Genomic DNA, 15,607 nt, shown 5'->3' on the forward strand with positions numbered 1-15,607 from the left:
GGAGACCAAGTCCACTAACTTAAAGCTTTTTACGGGAGAATTAAATGCTTTACTATCAAATCTTGCCTTTTGTGAAAACAAGAATGAATGTGCCATGTATCATTGAAGAATGAACTGGTGATTCATAAGTTAGCCCAGTCTTAGATTCTGTGCTGAAGTTTGTTCTTGTTTGGCTCCACTGTGCTGTAACCACCCCTGTTAGTTTGTCAGCAGTTTTGGAAGTGTTGTTCTGGGACACTACGATCATTTCTCAAGGTTCTGTACATCTGCATGATCCTCTTTATTCATGTTGTCTACTGCCTTGTTGAGTTGTGTAGGAACACAAAACTTCCATCTGGTTTGACTTTTCTCACGCTTCAGCTGTTACCGCTCTCTTACACGTGAAGTGTAAGCTAGAGAGAAGAGTTGTGTGTTGTAGGGATGAGGGTTGTAATAGGTACTTTGCCATGATGTTTTTTTCTTATGTGAATCTTTGGTATTTTTAATTGCAGAGGCTGTCTCTTCTATGGCCCTCCAGGGACTGGGAAGACACTGGTTGCTCGTGCACTTGCTAATGAATGTAGCCAAGGTGACAGGAGAATAGCCTTTTTTATGAGAAAAGGTGCCGACTGCCTGAGTAAATGGGCAGGGGAATCTGAACGACAGCTTCGTTTATTGTTTGATCAGGTAAGGTGGAAACGTGCCACGTGTTCTGTCCGAGTTGTAACTGTAGTTTTCTGTGGTCAATATTTTTAAGAACTCACTCTTTTTTGGGTTTTGTCAGTTCCTTCCACTGAAACGGGATTGTCAGTGTTTCTTTTTTCAGTGGGTTTTTTAGGGGCTTGAAATCTTGAGGTGTATTGGGAAAGATTAATAAAGCAAATGAGAGAACCTCACAAAGTAACACACACCCCCTCAAAAAAACATCAAACAGCCACAAAAAAGGTTTCAAGAGGCAAGAGACGGTGGCTTTAGATCAGAGGGAAACAGATGCAGGCTGCAAGCATGGTCATTTAAATTCATAACAGAAGCTTGCTTCCAGAACCTCTAATTGAATTAAGTCCTGGCTCTGTTCTCGGTGGTTGCCAAATAGCTGTAAAAACTACTGGTATGATTTGTTTCCTGTCACCCAGTCTCAGCGGGTTGACATAGCTGCTGTCTTCTGTTACTCGTGCCACTTACTCCGTTAGCTCCATTAGTAGAGATCCCTGATGCTAGTTGGAAAAATCTAGCTCCAGTGACTTTCCAACTATGACGTTTTTCTCTTTAAAATTGTGCTGGTTTACTTATGTCAGTATTCCTGTGTTTTCATTCTAGGCCTACCAGATGCGACCTTCAATTATTTTCTTTGATGAGATAGATGGTCTTGCTCCTGTGCGGTCCTGTGAACAAGACGAAATCCATAGGTAGTACATTTTTTGTACCTACATAGAAGCTGCTTGATCTTTGTGAAAAGAAGACCACAACCTATTTAACTTCATGTGACACATTCATTTGTCCTGAAAACTAGTAATTCAATGCTACTAAACTTCAGATGGTTTTTAAACAATAATTGAAAACAATTCACTAAGCTTGATAGCAGCACAAGACCTGTGTTACCTTGTCTGTTTCTTTATGTCTTAAAACGAGTCTTTCAGTAAGGAGCATCTCATCAATAAAAGCTTGTCCTTTTTGAGTGGTCATTGGAGAAGGTCATGTAAAACGTAACAAAATTTACTAAACCAGTGAATGAAAATTATATTTTTCTGTTAGCTCTATTGTATCAACACTTCTGGCACTTATGGATGGGTTAGACAGCAGAGGAGAGATTGTGGTAATTGGAGCCACCAACAGGCTGGATTCTATAGATCCTGCTTTACGAAGACCCGGACGGTTTGATCGAGAGTTCCTCTTCAGCCTGCCAAATAAAGAGGTCAGAACTTAAACTCAACCCTAATGCTAATGTGGCAAAGTCCCTCTTTGTAACAAAATCACATAACAGTGCAGTATCACGGAGCAGTTAAAGTCGAAATCAGTGTTGTACAACTTGGACAAAAGAGGGATGTCTGGAGAGAGCTGCGTTGTGCTGTGGAGGGCAGATCTGGTACTGAATATATATGACTAAGATGATTTCAACAAGTAGGTAGTTCTAGAATTAATTTTGGTTTCACTGTGACCAGCCAAGAAAAGGGGATGCTGCTAGTCACTGAAATGTTTAAGTAAGGATCAATGTCTGAATTAGCTATAAATTACTGCTATCTCATCTAGAAAATGACAGAAATGGTGTGCACGCAAGAATTCCTTTTTGCTAACAACAACTTTTACCAAGGCTGGTGCTGGAGCAACTTAAGATTTTTCATTCCCAAAGTGGTTCATGTTTGCTTACTTATTTAATCCAATTAGGCACTTTCACCCTGAAGCACTCTTGCTCTCAGAAAAGATATTTTCAAGATTCACACACGAGACTGGACCCCTAAGCCACTGGACATGTTTCTTGAAGAGCTAGCTGAAAAATGTGTTGGTAAGTTTGAAAACAAAGTCAGTCCCTGCACGTGACTGAGTCCTAAGGAATCCGAGCTTGTACCAGGCAGCACCCGAGCTCTTGTGCCTTGCTGCAGCGTGAGGCAGCTGACACGCCTTGGGAGCAAACAAAGTTAGATGCTTCTTTTCTTGTCATTTTCTTCTTGTCTCTCAGAACATTAAATAGCTTTGGGGCATCTTCCTCAGGACTAAAGTTCTGATTAGGAGGCCGCTTCATAAGCGCAGGGTATCAAGCTGTGAGCCACATAACAAAACTTCTCTGCAGTTCGGTAACGCTTTGGATTATCTCTTAGCCTGTTAATTTTTAGCTGCATACAAAGTCTTTCAGTGTTGCACTTTGGAAACCTTGGCCTTGACTTCTGTGTTGCCTGAGACTGACATAACATTTGATTCTTGTTTTGTTTATTAGGATACTGTGGTGCTGATATTAAATGCTTATGTGCTGAAGCTGCCCTCTGTGCTCTGCGCCGCCGCTATCCTCAAATATACAAAAGCAGTGAGAAACTGCAGTTAGATATTGCTTCTATTAAAATAACAGCGAAGGATTTTGTCATGGCTATGCAGAAGACTGTTCCAGCTTCACGGAGGGCTGTGGCTTCACCTGGGCGAGCACTATCACCTATTTCAAAACCACTGCTTGAAAACACACTAGCAAGAATTTTACAAGCCTTGCAGAGAGTATTTCCCCACGCAGAGCTTGCTCTAAAGAAGGACCAACAGCAAGGTATAACAATAGTAGCCGCTTCTTTAAACTTCTGCCAAAGCAAAAACTTCTGATTTGTGCAATCAACATACAGAAACCTCTCAGCCATAATGACAGTAGGATTTTATAATATGCACATGCACGCCTTTATTTCAGGAATATCGTGCATAGTTTTTATTCTGGATTCTAAACTGAAGTGCTGGATGGGAGCTGTGAATGACTCGCAATACATGGGAGAGAACTACGCGTTCTCTCCTAGAGCACCCTGTTTCTGACAGTAGCTAATATCGTGTTTATCATTCGTAGAGATGGATTTAAGGTTTAATGTGTGAGGCACCTCTTTCAAAATAAATGTTTAAATGGGGGGAGAGGGCATTTTTACATGAATGCTTCTAATTCCTGTGAAGAATGTCGGAACCACAATACAAGTATAAGTGGTTTAAGCTAAATAGTGTTACAGCTATCGTGATTTTTAACCATAGTCTCTTAATTTGAATGTTTGTGGATCACACTGTACGCCTGCACATGAGATCAGAATGTTTCAGTAACGTATACTCTGGGGCTTGGCTTGCATAGCGTATGTGAGCTCACACTCCTGACTGCATCAACCCTGACCAAGTTGTCTGTCGGTTGGTGACAGCAAATAAATCGATAAACTCGCTGCACTCCTGATTAACGGAGATCCATGAATAGTTAGTTATTATCCTAATCCCTGGAGAATATCCTACCAGTATTACTCCCAGTAGAGCTGGTAGATTGTTTGCATTGGTGAAAGAGGCAGAAACCCACCAACAATATAAAAGCAGAGAGGCTAAGGGATTGGTAATTGCATCCCGTCTCCGTTGTCGGCCTTTCATGATCTCTTCCTTCGGGGATCTTTGAGGAGCCTTATTTAGAAGATGTGTTGGTCTGTATATTCTGACTCACTAGTCCTAGACAAAGGGAAGTCTGTGGCCACCACGTTCACTTAATTTCCCCACATCCAGTGGGGGAACCTGCTCCAGAAGGAAGTGGCCTTGTTGGGTTTTTCAGGTGTCTAGGAACTACAGAAGTTCCTAATCATCTTTATTCTAAGGAAGAAACCTCCTGTTGTTTTCACCAACAGAGAGAGAATACCTTATGCAAATCATGCGATGTAGGACAGCTTTGTAGAGACTTGTGCAATCTCCTTAGATCTGTGGTAGGATAAACTCTTCAGAAAATAACATTCTGCATGTGCCCTCAAATGAAGAAATACAATATAAGGGGTCTCCAGCACTGATTTAGAAGCTGTATTAATGTGAGAGCGAGATATGGACTATTCAGGAAAGTTAACAAACCTCTCTTGTCTTTCAGACAGTTTAAATCATATTTTAAGAAATTATGCGATTGACAGTGATGAGGAATCACCATCAATCTTTGAAGATAAGCCAACTCCTAAAATGCCTGGTAGACAAAAGGAAAAATTCCTCAATTTTAGCAGGTACATATTTGTCCCTTGATGTTTGCATTATTCAGATGGCCGTGTCTGTAAACAGTTTTGGTGTGAGGGGTGGTAGATGAAGAAGTAGAGAGGAGGGGTGTGGGGGGGTGATCAATATTTGCAAGAAGTAAGCGTGAAGATCCAGCTGGGTACTGAGGTTCTAATGGAGTACACTGCCATAACCCATCAAACTGAATGGCCCAGCCCTCTTTTCCTAAGTCAAAGTGGTCCACAGCAGACTATTAGAATGTGTTGATTTAATCCATGGCATTCCTTGAAAGACTCAAGACCAAAGAAACGTGCTACCTGTCCTTTTAGCTAAAAAACCCCTACAGATTCGTGTAGACATCTTTTGCCCTTCTAATTTCCAAGATTGTTAAACCAGCAGCGAATTATGTAGCAGAAACAGAACTGAGAAATGGTTTGTTAAAACACTGTGAGAAAAACTTAAACAATGTCTGCATTTTGTACCTTTAACCGACTAAGTTTATGTTAACTTTTTAACATTTTAATGTGGAAGTCATATAAGCTGACAGTTGAAAAAACAGATTATTGTCGTCACTGGTGGGTCAGTTATTTTTCTCACTTTCTATTGCTGCGCTGTCCAGAAAATCTTCTGACCTGCTGAGCTTGGTTAGGTCTCTATACCTTTGTCTTCAGCCAGCAAAGGTACAATAGTATTGTGGTGGAAAAAAACGAATGCTCTTCACAAATGTGTTTCATGCTAGTAAAGCAGGATTACTAGGAAATTAATAGACAATTCAAAGATGAAACATTAGAATGACTGAATAAAATAAATATACATCTTAATACATATTGAGTGTACTGCTGTAATTTAACCAGTCCATTTGTGTACTTCTTCAGATACAGCTAATGTGTTTCAGTGCCCACGTTAATTTTTTTCTAGAAATGTTGTTCTACTCCTTCCTTCCCACTATCTCCAGTAACTATGGCCAAATTTCAGCTAAACTAGACAGATGTAGAGATCTCACAGCTACTTAAACTCAAGACCTACTGAAAATCAGTGTCTACGGGCAGTGAGGAGATCCAGATTGGCGTGTGCTGAGAGATAGAGTTGTTATTCTCCCCCATATTGGGTTACTGATGAGTTGTCACATGTGTATTTAGCTGGACAGTCCCCCTGTATGATTTAAGAGCTGTTACTTAACCCAGCCAAGGAACAGCAGACATGCTGGGGATTGGCAGGATTTCTTAAGGGAGGTATGGTACAAGTTTTTTAAAAAGAAAATGGGCTTTGACAGTGTTCCTGATCACAGACCAGCTTATTATTTGCTGGAACATGGAGAGTATTTACCGAAAGGGAAAAAAAAAAGAAAGGAAGGTGTATAGGAAAAAACCTTATCATCTGTGTGCCTATTCATCACCTCATTTTTAAACTTGTTTTCTTCTTCCTGTTCTAGAAATGCTTATTACCAGCCAACATCTTACAGGCCACGATTCTTACTAGTTGGAGAGCCAGGATACGGGCAAGCTTCTCATTTGGCACCTGCAGTAATACATGCCCTGGAAAAGTTTCCAGTCTATACACTAGACCTATCTGTTTTGTTCGTTAGCATCACATCATCGGAAGAAACATGTGCACAGGTACCGTTTTTTCTCTTTAATCTCATAGGATTCATGAACTGTATATAAACTAGTAAAGTAAGCAAAATTCATTGTTAATGGAGGTGGCCTGGTTTGAATGTGCTGTTAGGTTTACTTCTGTCTGAAAAGCCACTTTTCTGCTAGATCAAATGATACCAAATGAGGATGTTACATGTGGCCGTATCTTTCATTCCAAAGGAATGGAAAGTGAGGATGTTGCTAGCAGCTCGGGAAGCTGGGAGGTGCTGCTAATAAACCCCTCTTTATAGCAAGAAGTCCTCCCCATCTCGGTGGGATCCAGAAAGTTGTTTTCATTGCTGCTTAAGAATCTGTGCTCCCAGTAGATGGCTCTGCAGCAGCCTGACTGCCTGTCATGCACTTTTTGTAACCTTCATTTTCATTATATTTGTAAGGCAATCAAGCTTTTGGGGAAAAGAAGTGTTTCTTTTCTTATATATACATATACAGCTTGTACTGCTGCAGTATATGCAGTAAAAGCGTTAAAATTCATGGAACGCTTATGTTTGTTTTTCTTATACTATAAATTAAATATAAGCAGATTTAGTGCTGTTTTCCTTTTTACTTTTAGGCAGGAAATCCCTTTCATTGTTTGACACCACTGTATTAAAATATTTTCACCTTTAGTAGCAGCATTTGAGAGCTCTACAAGTAAGGATGGACATGTTACATGACTGGATACTCATTTGTCACATAAGAGGAACAATTCCTTTTGTGTTATGTGATGGTTGCACCTGCGGTCATATAACTAGCATGTCTAGTCACTGCCCGGATATACCACGTGCACTTCCCATCTTGTGACAGGAACTCCCTGAATATTGATAATCTGAAAGGGTGCACGGAGAAATTTGTCATGTGAAAGGACTGTTGCCGCTTCCCTCATGTGGTAGATGCACGTCCTCTTCTGTGATCGAGGTACCATCTGTAGGCAATGGCTTGTGGTCTTCCAAAGCACGTAATCTGGTCTGATTGATAATGAGAGGCTGTGAGTGATTTAGCTATTCAGGCAGCTATTCAGACTGGTCACCTCTTATAAAATGTACGTGAAGTTATGAATTGTAACCAGGCTTCTTTCACAGTGTCAGCCCTCATCTTTTCACATAGGTCTTTGCTTGTTCAAACTGTGCTTCAGAGTGACTTGGATATGTGCGCACTCTGAATTGAAAATGGTGCAGTCAGAGTCGTGTAGTGATTTACCCAGGCTAATACATCTTGCTCAAGGGTTAGTCTTGTTTTTTCAGGCACACCACCACAGCAGCTGAGTTGTAAGGCTCTTTAGGCATTACCTTACACCTAAGTAGTTTTGAAATCAGGCAGAGATTCAGGTCAGTTTCTGTCTGTGTAGCAATGTCCATATTTGAGTAAAGTGAAAATTTTACCTTATTGTTAAGGAGTTGTTCTTTTGTTGGATTGTTTTGATGTTTTGGCTGCATGTGCTCCTATTTCATAAGACAGTTTGACTGACGCGTAGTTATTTATTAGCCTGTTGTACATGGTTTAGTTTTCTTATCCAAGCTTTCATTTTACCAGTTGATGCGAGAAGCACAAAGAACAGCACCAAGTATCATTTATATTCCACATATCCATTTGTGGTGGGAGGCTGCTGGAGCTACATTGAGAGCTACTTTTACAACACTACTGCAGAACATTCCAGCATTTGCTCCAGTTTTGCTGCTTGCAACATCTGATGTGTGTCATGCAGATCTCCCAGAAGAGGTACTTCTGTTGATACTTTTCTTACTTTTTTTAGTCAGTTTTTTGTTAATTTATAAATCCTTTAAACGTTGGAGTACTGTGCACTCTTAAGCAAATTCATACTGTTATTACTCAGGCACCCTAACCAGGTCTCTTAAAATTTGCTTAGACAAAACAATGCTTGAAAGCATTTGCCTAAAGTGTTTTCTGAGTAAAGAGCTTGACTTTGACCCAACTTTTTCCCCCTTCTCACACACTCATGCTCATTAGACAGACATAAACATTTACTTCAGACAATAATTCCAGTGACTTCAAGATTGTTAGGTATGTACTTAGGCAAGAATATACGGTGCTTGAAATGTACATGGGAAAAAGATACTTTTACTGAAAAGTGAAAGATAGTTTTACAGAGAAAGTACGATGGTCACACTCTTAATGATAGAATGTAATTTCAAATTTAAATTCTTTATTAAAAATTTCAATTTCTTTCTTCATATCGGTGAAAGCTTTACAAATCAGAAAGCTAAGTTCCAACTTCTGTTTAAGTAACTTGGAAATCTATTTTTAGTTGTATTTCTTAACAAAATTCAGTAAGAGTATGTGCTTAGCTTTCTAGGTATCTGAGAGTGTGCATTAAAGGAAGGTGTTCAAAATGTGAATATGCTGCTCTGATTATTTTGTCTCATTTACTGGGGGGGAGAGAGGGGGTTGCCTAGATGTGTTTATCATCAAATGCTTTGAAAGGGCTTAACTTTCTACAGAAATTCTTCTACGGTTAATAAATTCTTTCTAAAATAAGTATTGAAATTCCTTCCATACTTTCTGGTAGTAGAGATTGAAAAATGGAGTAAAACTTGGAAGTGTGCAGCTTTAGACACCTCATTTAAATTAATTTAAAAAAAACCCACAGCACCTTACCAAAAAAGCCCACACTTGTCTCCTGAATCCTGCCTGTTCCTTCTATAGCTGCCATAAAGATTCAAACTAAAGGACAGCAAGGCAGGTAAATACAAAATAAGCAGTCTAGGAGGTGCTGAATGTCAGCACTTTATCAGTGTATCATAGGGTCCCTTCATTGAGCTTTAACTCTAGAGGTGTTCCTTAGAGAAGATACTTTAATTTGCCATGCTAACCTATGAAAATCCAGCCTTTTAAGGCCAAGAAGATACCTTTTCACAGTTTGTCTTATCAAGGTGATTATTCAGTTTAATTTGGAAAGGCACTCATCTTTTTGGAACAGAACATGAATTTGTGTGACCTTACATCTGAAATATCTTTTCTCCTCGTGCTTTAGATAAAAGAATTGTTTATTAATGATGATGAAGTGTTCAAAATCCAGTTGCCTAATGAGGAAGAAAGAAGAACATTTTTTGAGGACTTAATTGTAAATCAAACTGCTAAACCTCCTGCATCAAAAACTAAGACAGGTGAGGATATTCTACATAGAAAACTTTGCTAACTGTAAGTTAACAGCTCTACAGCATTTGCTTTGGTGGTAATTTTCTATCAATAATTTTTCATAGGCTTGTATTTGAGTACCGTAAATTGACTAAAAGTTTCTGATTCTTTTAAGCTTGGCAGTACTTGGAAGTACTGCCTGTAGCACCACCGCCTAAGCCTCCACAGCTGACAGAGGAAGAAATAAGACAGCTGGAGGAGCAGGAGGAGGATATATTGCGTGAACTTAGGATTTTCTTAAGGGATGTGACTCGTAGACTTGCCGGTGACAGACGTTTCAGAGCATTTACAAAGCCTGTCGACCCAGAGGAGGTAAATTAGTGTTGATCTGTAATACCATTTTATCTGCGTGTATTCATAATTTCTGCGTGTTTATATTTCTCAGAGTTTGTGTGCTCTTTATAGGAAGGTTTGTCTTTGTTTTTAGGACCGTACTATTCTGATTTTTCAAGAAGCAGAAAGTTTGCTTTTACTTTTGCTGACTCCTTGAGGCCCTCAAGTGTCTGTTATTTGAGTTTCACTGAAAGCCCCGGGTTCCTTCTGCAATGCCTTCAGAACTTTAGAGTATTTCAGTTGGAAGGGACCTATAACGATCATCTAGACCGACTGCCAGTTAGACCAACTGCCAGTTAGACCGACTGCCAACACAGTTCACTCATGAAAAGGCTTTGACATGTAGGCATGTTACAGCACTGAAAAGCAGAGAGATCTCTTTCTTTATAATTATAAACAGTATCTATAGGACTGTTTTAATAAAGCCTAAAGCTCTTTAATTGACTTTCAGTAGTTTCTGTGAGAACAGGAGTAAGAACAGCAGTTTTTAAAATAAATTCCAAGATTCTATTCTCTGTTTCGTCTGGGGCTCCTCCGTATAAGATCAACCATAAGGGCTGTGTGGTTTCTTCTTCCTCCCATACACTTCTGTCTTTTTTTTTTCTCATGTAATGTATTGAATAAGTCTAAGCCAGGGGCATATACTTGGAAGTCAGCTGTCGTTTTAATAGAGCTTTGCATTTCAGCAAAGTCCTGTTCCCCTAAACATCCACTGACTTGTCTTTCCCTTTACTTCTAGTTTCTGAGATGTAAATAACCTAAACCTAGATGTCCTCATCTCTACTAGTCATTAGGCTCCTTTTATGGTCTGAGTAAAGAAATTGGCACCTCTCGGTCCAGTTATCTCATGCAAAAGTAGATGCCTAGGACAGATACTTCAAAGGTGCATTCCTGCACCTTTTTCTTCCCGCCAACAACAAAGAGAATCTCGGGTGACTCTACTGAGAAAGCTTTCTTTGCTGTGATTTTCTGAAGCGAAGTGAAATGAATCCCACTCTGGGTGTCTGCTCCCTTCTCTGCCCCACATGTGCTTCTGACCTCCCTGCTTCTTGTTTTTCCCTCTTCTGGTCTGTCTCTTCAAAGCCAGTTGAAATAGCCCTTCTATTTTCAAGCAACTAACTGGTTAATTTCCATATCTTTGGATGTGTCATAAATATTTGGGGCTTTGAAGAAGTCCTTTATTTTACGTTATTAAAATAATTAATGTTGGTAGATACCGTGTTAAATCTCTGAACACGCATATTTCATTTGTAGGTACCTGATTATGACGCAGTCATTAAACAGCCCATGGACCTTTCGGCAGTTCTCTCGAAGATTGACTTGCACCAGTACCTAACTGCAGGAGATTTCCTAAAAGACATCGATCTAATCTGCAGCAATGCTTTACAGTACAACCCAGATAAAGACCCTGGAGGTAAGAATGTGTTTTGATCCCTAATTTGGAAAAATTAAAAATGTATAAATTGATAAACGTCGTCTGTGGACAGTAGACTTGGGATTAGATCATTTTAAACATCCACAGAGAGCATTTCTTGCCAGGTTGTAAATGTTGTAGCATTAAACTACTTGGACAAGAAATTGTGATAGAAGTGTTGATCAGTAACTAGTGCTTTTGCTTTAATGATTAACTTTTATGTTGTTATGCTGAAAATATTCACTGAGATAACCCTTCAGAACCTATCTATGAAAAGCGCAAAATCTTTCGATAAGTAATCAAAATAAAGGATTTCATCGGCTGGTAGAAAAGACTCAGTTCTGACTGTAAAATTTCAGATCGTCTCATTAGGCACAGAGCTTGTGCTTTGAGAGATACTGCATATGCCATCGTGAGAGAGGAAATGGATGAAGATTTTGAACAATGCTGTGAAGAACTTCAAGAACCTCGCAAGAAAAGAGGTATGGTTTTTGACGCTAATGATTTTAAGACTTGTCTCGGTATTTGTAACCAACAATGCAAGACACAATTCTTTGCTATCTGTTCTTTGTTGCAAGGTTGTAGCTCTTCGAAGTATGCTCCGCCTTACTACCGTGTAATGCCAAAGCAGAACTATGTTCCTGGCTGTGAGAAAACAGACCCAAAGTGTAACGAAAAGATGAAGATGCCAGCAGCGCCTGTAGATTCCTGTACACCGTGCTCTGAAGGCAAGTTGCATTTTATTCAGACTTTCTTGGAGAAGGTGCTAAAGTCACTGATACCTTCTCTGGTTTTGTGACATAACAGGTTTCGGTGATGCCTGGTTCTTCGTGCCAGAGGCGTTCAGTGTTTTTAATTTGCTTCAAAACGTGAGATAAATCCAGAGGTCATTCATTCGATATAGTTATGAAGTTCAAGTACAGTGGATGGTTTACACTGTAAGACACTGGACTTGATGACCCAACTGACATTTAACGGCTCCTAAATTGCTCTCTCTTGAAGTCAAAAATGTTGTACATGGCAGTTTCTGAATACTCAACTAGCTTTTAGTTATGAGAAACAGTATTTTTCCCTTCCCTGCCCTCAAATGCTAAAATCTATGCCACCTCTTAGTGTGATTTCCAACTGAAGGGGGAAAGGGCAGAAAAATAGGGGAGCAATAATAATAGATATGTAAAGGAAAGACAATTATTTCCCCACTTTTCCTGTGAAAAGGACATGAAAGAACAAAGGGACTTGGGTCTCTTTCGGCTAAAACGCATGACATGGTGTGAACTTTCCTGGTCTCCATAACAGGACTAGGAATTTTGCCATTGACTTCACCCATGCGCTTTGTGCAGTACTCCGTCGATACAAAGAACGGTGGGTTTTTCTGAAAGGCAAAAATGCTAAGTTTGTTTTAAACAAGGTTAACAGAAAGCGTGTGAGGTGTAAGTCTTCACAGGCAAATTTTTCTCCAGCAAATATTCCCTTAAAATTGTCTCTTTAACTCTGCCCAACATGTGTTTAGCTTCTGAAGTTTACAGCTTTATAACCGATTTGAAGAAGGGCTCATCTCCAAATGCTTTTCTGTTCATCTATATTAGTTCACGTAGTAAGACAGTAAGCAACTTCACCTAATAACCTTGCTTTCTGGTAATACTTCCTATCTAAAGTAAGAATTTTCTGCTCATAAAATCTTGAAGCTGATGGTTTTGTGAGTGAAATTCTGTAGCTGGCTTTTTAAAATCTAATAGCAAATTGACCTCATTAACTTGCAACTCTTTCTCTAGACATATGTAGGGAGACAGACAATGTTACCTGAGCTCCTTTGATAATTTTCCTTGTAAGTCAAGTAAGATGAGTGTGCTGGTTTTGGCTGGGATGGGGTTAACTTTCTTCATAGCAGCTAGTATGGGGCTGTGTTTTGGATTGTATGGGGCTGTGTTTTGGATTTGGGCTGGAAACAATGCTGATAAAGCAGGAATGTTTTAGTTACTGCTGAGCAGGGCTCACACAGCACCAAGGCCTTTTCTGCTCCTCACACCACCCCACCAGTGAGTGGGCTGGGGGTGCACGGGAAGTTGGGAGGGAACACAGCCGGGACAGCTGACCCCAACTGACCAAAGGGATATTCCATACCATATGACATCATGCTCAGTATATAAAGCCGGGGGAGGAAGAAGGAAGGTGGGGACATTCGGAGTAATGGCGTTTGTCTTCCCAAGCAACCGCTACGCGTGATAGAGCCCTGCTTCCCTGCAGATAGCTGAACACCTGCCTGCCGACGGGAAGTGGTGAATTAATTCCTTCTTTCGCTTGCTTCTCCGCGCAGTGTTCTTTTGCTCTACCTATTAAACTGTTTTTATCTCAGCCCACGAGTTTTCTCACTTTTACTCTTCTGGTTCTCTCCCCCACCGCACCTGGGGGGAGTGAGTGAGCGGCTGTGTGGTGCTTAGTTGCCAGCTGGGCTTAAACCACGACAATGAGGATGCTGGATTTTGAAGGAAGAACTGTTCTGGTAATGTTTTGGCTTACTTTTTCTGATATCTCTTTGTAGAGATGTCAAAAAGGAAACGCAGAAAGAACAAAGCGTCTTCAAGTATCGCAGCAAAGAGGAGGAAATTTTAGTTCAATAAAGAGAATAAAGTTCCAGAAAACCAAAATGAAGTAGAGAGTGCGGAAGAGTCTCCAGAAGAACATGTTTCTAACATGGATTGCACGGAAGTTGAGTCCACACAGGATTCTTCTATGGAAGAAAATGGAAGCGTACTTCAAGAACGACAGAAAAATGGGAATGAAAATAAATCTGGGTCAGAAAATGAAAGAGAGAGGGTTCTCCTTGTGGCTAAATCTGCTTCTGAAAAGAAGAGTGTCATGCTTTCTGAACATTCAGACCTAAGAGGGGACAGTGAAATGCCAGATTGCCAAATAGCAGAAAGTTCTGAAGATGGAGATTCAAATGGTAAGTGAAAGGTCAAACAGGTCCTTTAGCTCCTTTTTCTTCCTGAGGAGGATTACACTGTTTATTAGGTTTTAGCCTTCTTTAATTCCATTCTGCTGTTTCTGTTGCATCTCTCTAAAATCAGCACACAGTGTTTCTTGCATAATCGTGCTGCCCCTCTAGTTATAGTAGCCAAACTCATGTTTGTCTGCAGCTGCTGTTCTTTTGATTCTGAAGTTTGTTTTTCCAAATGGTACCTAATTGAAAAACAGTCATTGACTTTCTTTTATTGTATGAGTATTGTTCCACTAAGGAGCAGCGTAAGTTAAAAAGCTGTACTTCAAGCAATGTGGACCCAGAGTCACATGTGGAAAAGAAGACTTCTGTCCTAATGTTTGCAATGCAGGATGTGTTTCCTAACCTAAATTACTTTGGAGTTTTACCCTGCAGTGCTGTAATGGCAACGTGACTCTATTTTTTTTCCTGTTTTTACCCTGCCTTTTTCTCTAGTGCTTTTCTGTGTGCCTGAATTTCTAATTCTTATGGAGCACTGGCTTTTGCCAGAAAGAAAGTAAAAGTCAAGCATTTCTCAGTGAAAAAATGGTAATGGGTCTGTCTCTGTGGGTGGTGGTGGGACCGATGGCGGATAAGAAGGTGGAGCCGACGGAACACAACAGGATTCCCCACCCTGTGGGTTGGGCGGTTGGAGCCCTGCCTCCTTTCTTAACTGTGTTCCTTCCGCATTGGAGTCAGACTGCAGCTGTATCCTCGAATCGGGAACTTCCGGATCTTTACCATAAGCGACAGAGGAGATACTCCCCGTGCGCGAGTCAGCCGCATGCTGTTCTGCCAGATTTTTTACCTCCTCTACAGTCTTACATATGGGCCCCGACATTCCCTTGACCGCCGGTAAGCCAAAAAATCGGGCAACAGGTCCCACTTTATTCTCAGCGCGCTTGGGCAGATCGGGGGCAGACTCTGGGGCAAGCATCTGCGCCGCAGCGCACGCGATCTCTCGTTCTGCCTTCATAGCCTTTAATGTGTCTAGTACAATCCGCCACAGCTCCCTCACGGATTTGATTTCTTTTTCAGTCTTTTCATCTCTATCGATAAGCTTGTCCCACATCGAATTCCCCACTTCACGCCACTCAGATACCGAAAATATAGTATGAGTGTCCTTAAAGTGCCCTAAACACTGTCCCAGCTTAATCAATTTACAAAGCTGTTTCACCGTTGTCTCAACTCCTCTCTTAGAGAGTATACTCGCGAGCAACGTAGCAGCTGCCTCACTTTCCATGATAGCAGCTCTTCCTTGGGAGGCAGGTGGCCAGTCTGCTCCGCTGTCTTGCCCCGGGCACTTATGGGGCAGCGCGTCTCCCAGTCGCTGTTTTCCCAATCCCTTCTTATAATGCGCTTACCGCATTCTTGAAGAGTTGCGCCGTAACCATCCTAACCATCCTCTGCTACCAGATGTCGGAAGGTGATCGGATCTTCTAA

The 15,607-nt window shown here is 40.7% G+C and overlaps 1 pseudogene; it reads left to right on the plus strand.

The window, feature by feature from the left end:
* The first annotated feature begins 491 nt into the window (after window positions 1-491).
* Window positions 492-15,607, plus strand: LOC132321600 (ATPase family AAA domain-containing protein 2-like; annotated as a pseudogene).

This window comes from Gavia stellata, unplaced genomic scaffold (genome assembly GCF_030936135.1).
Source record: "Gavia stellata isolate bGavSte3 unplaced genomic scaffold, bGavSte3.hap2 HAP2_SCAFFOLD_52, whole genome shotgun sequence".
NCBI lineage: Eukaryota > Metazoa > Chordata > Aves > Gaviiformes > Gaviidae > Gavia > Gavia stellata.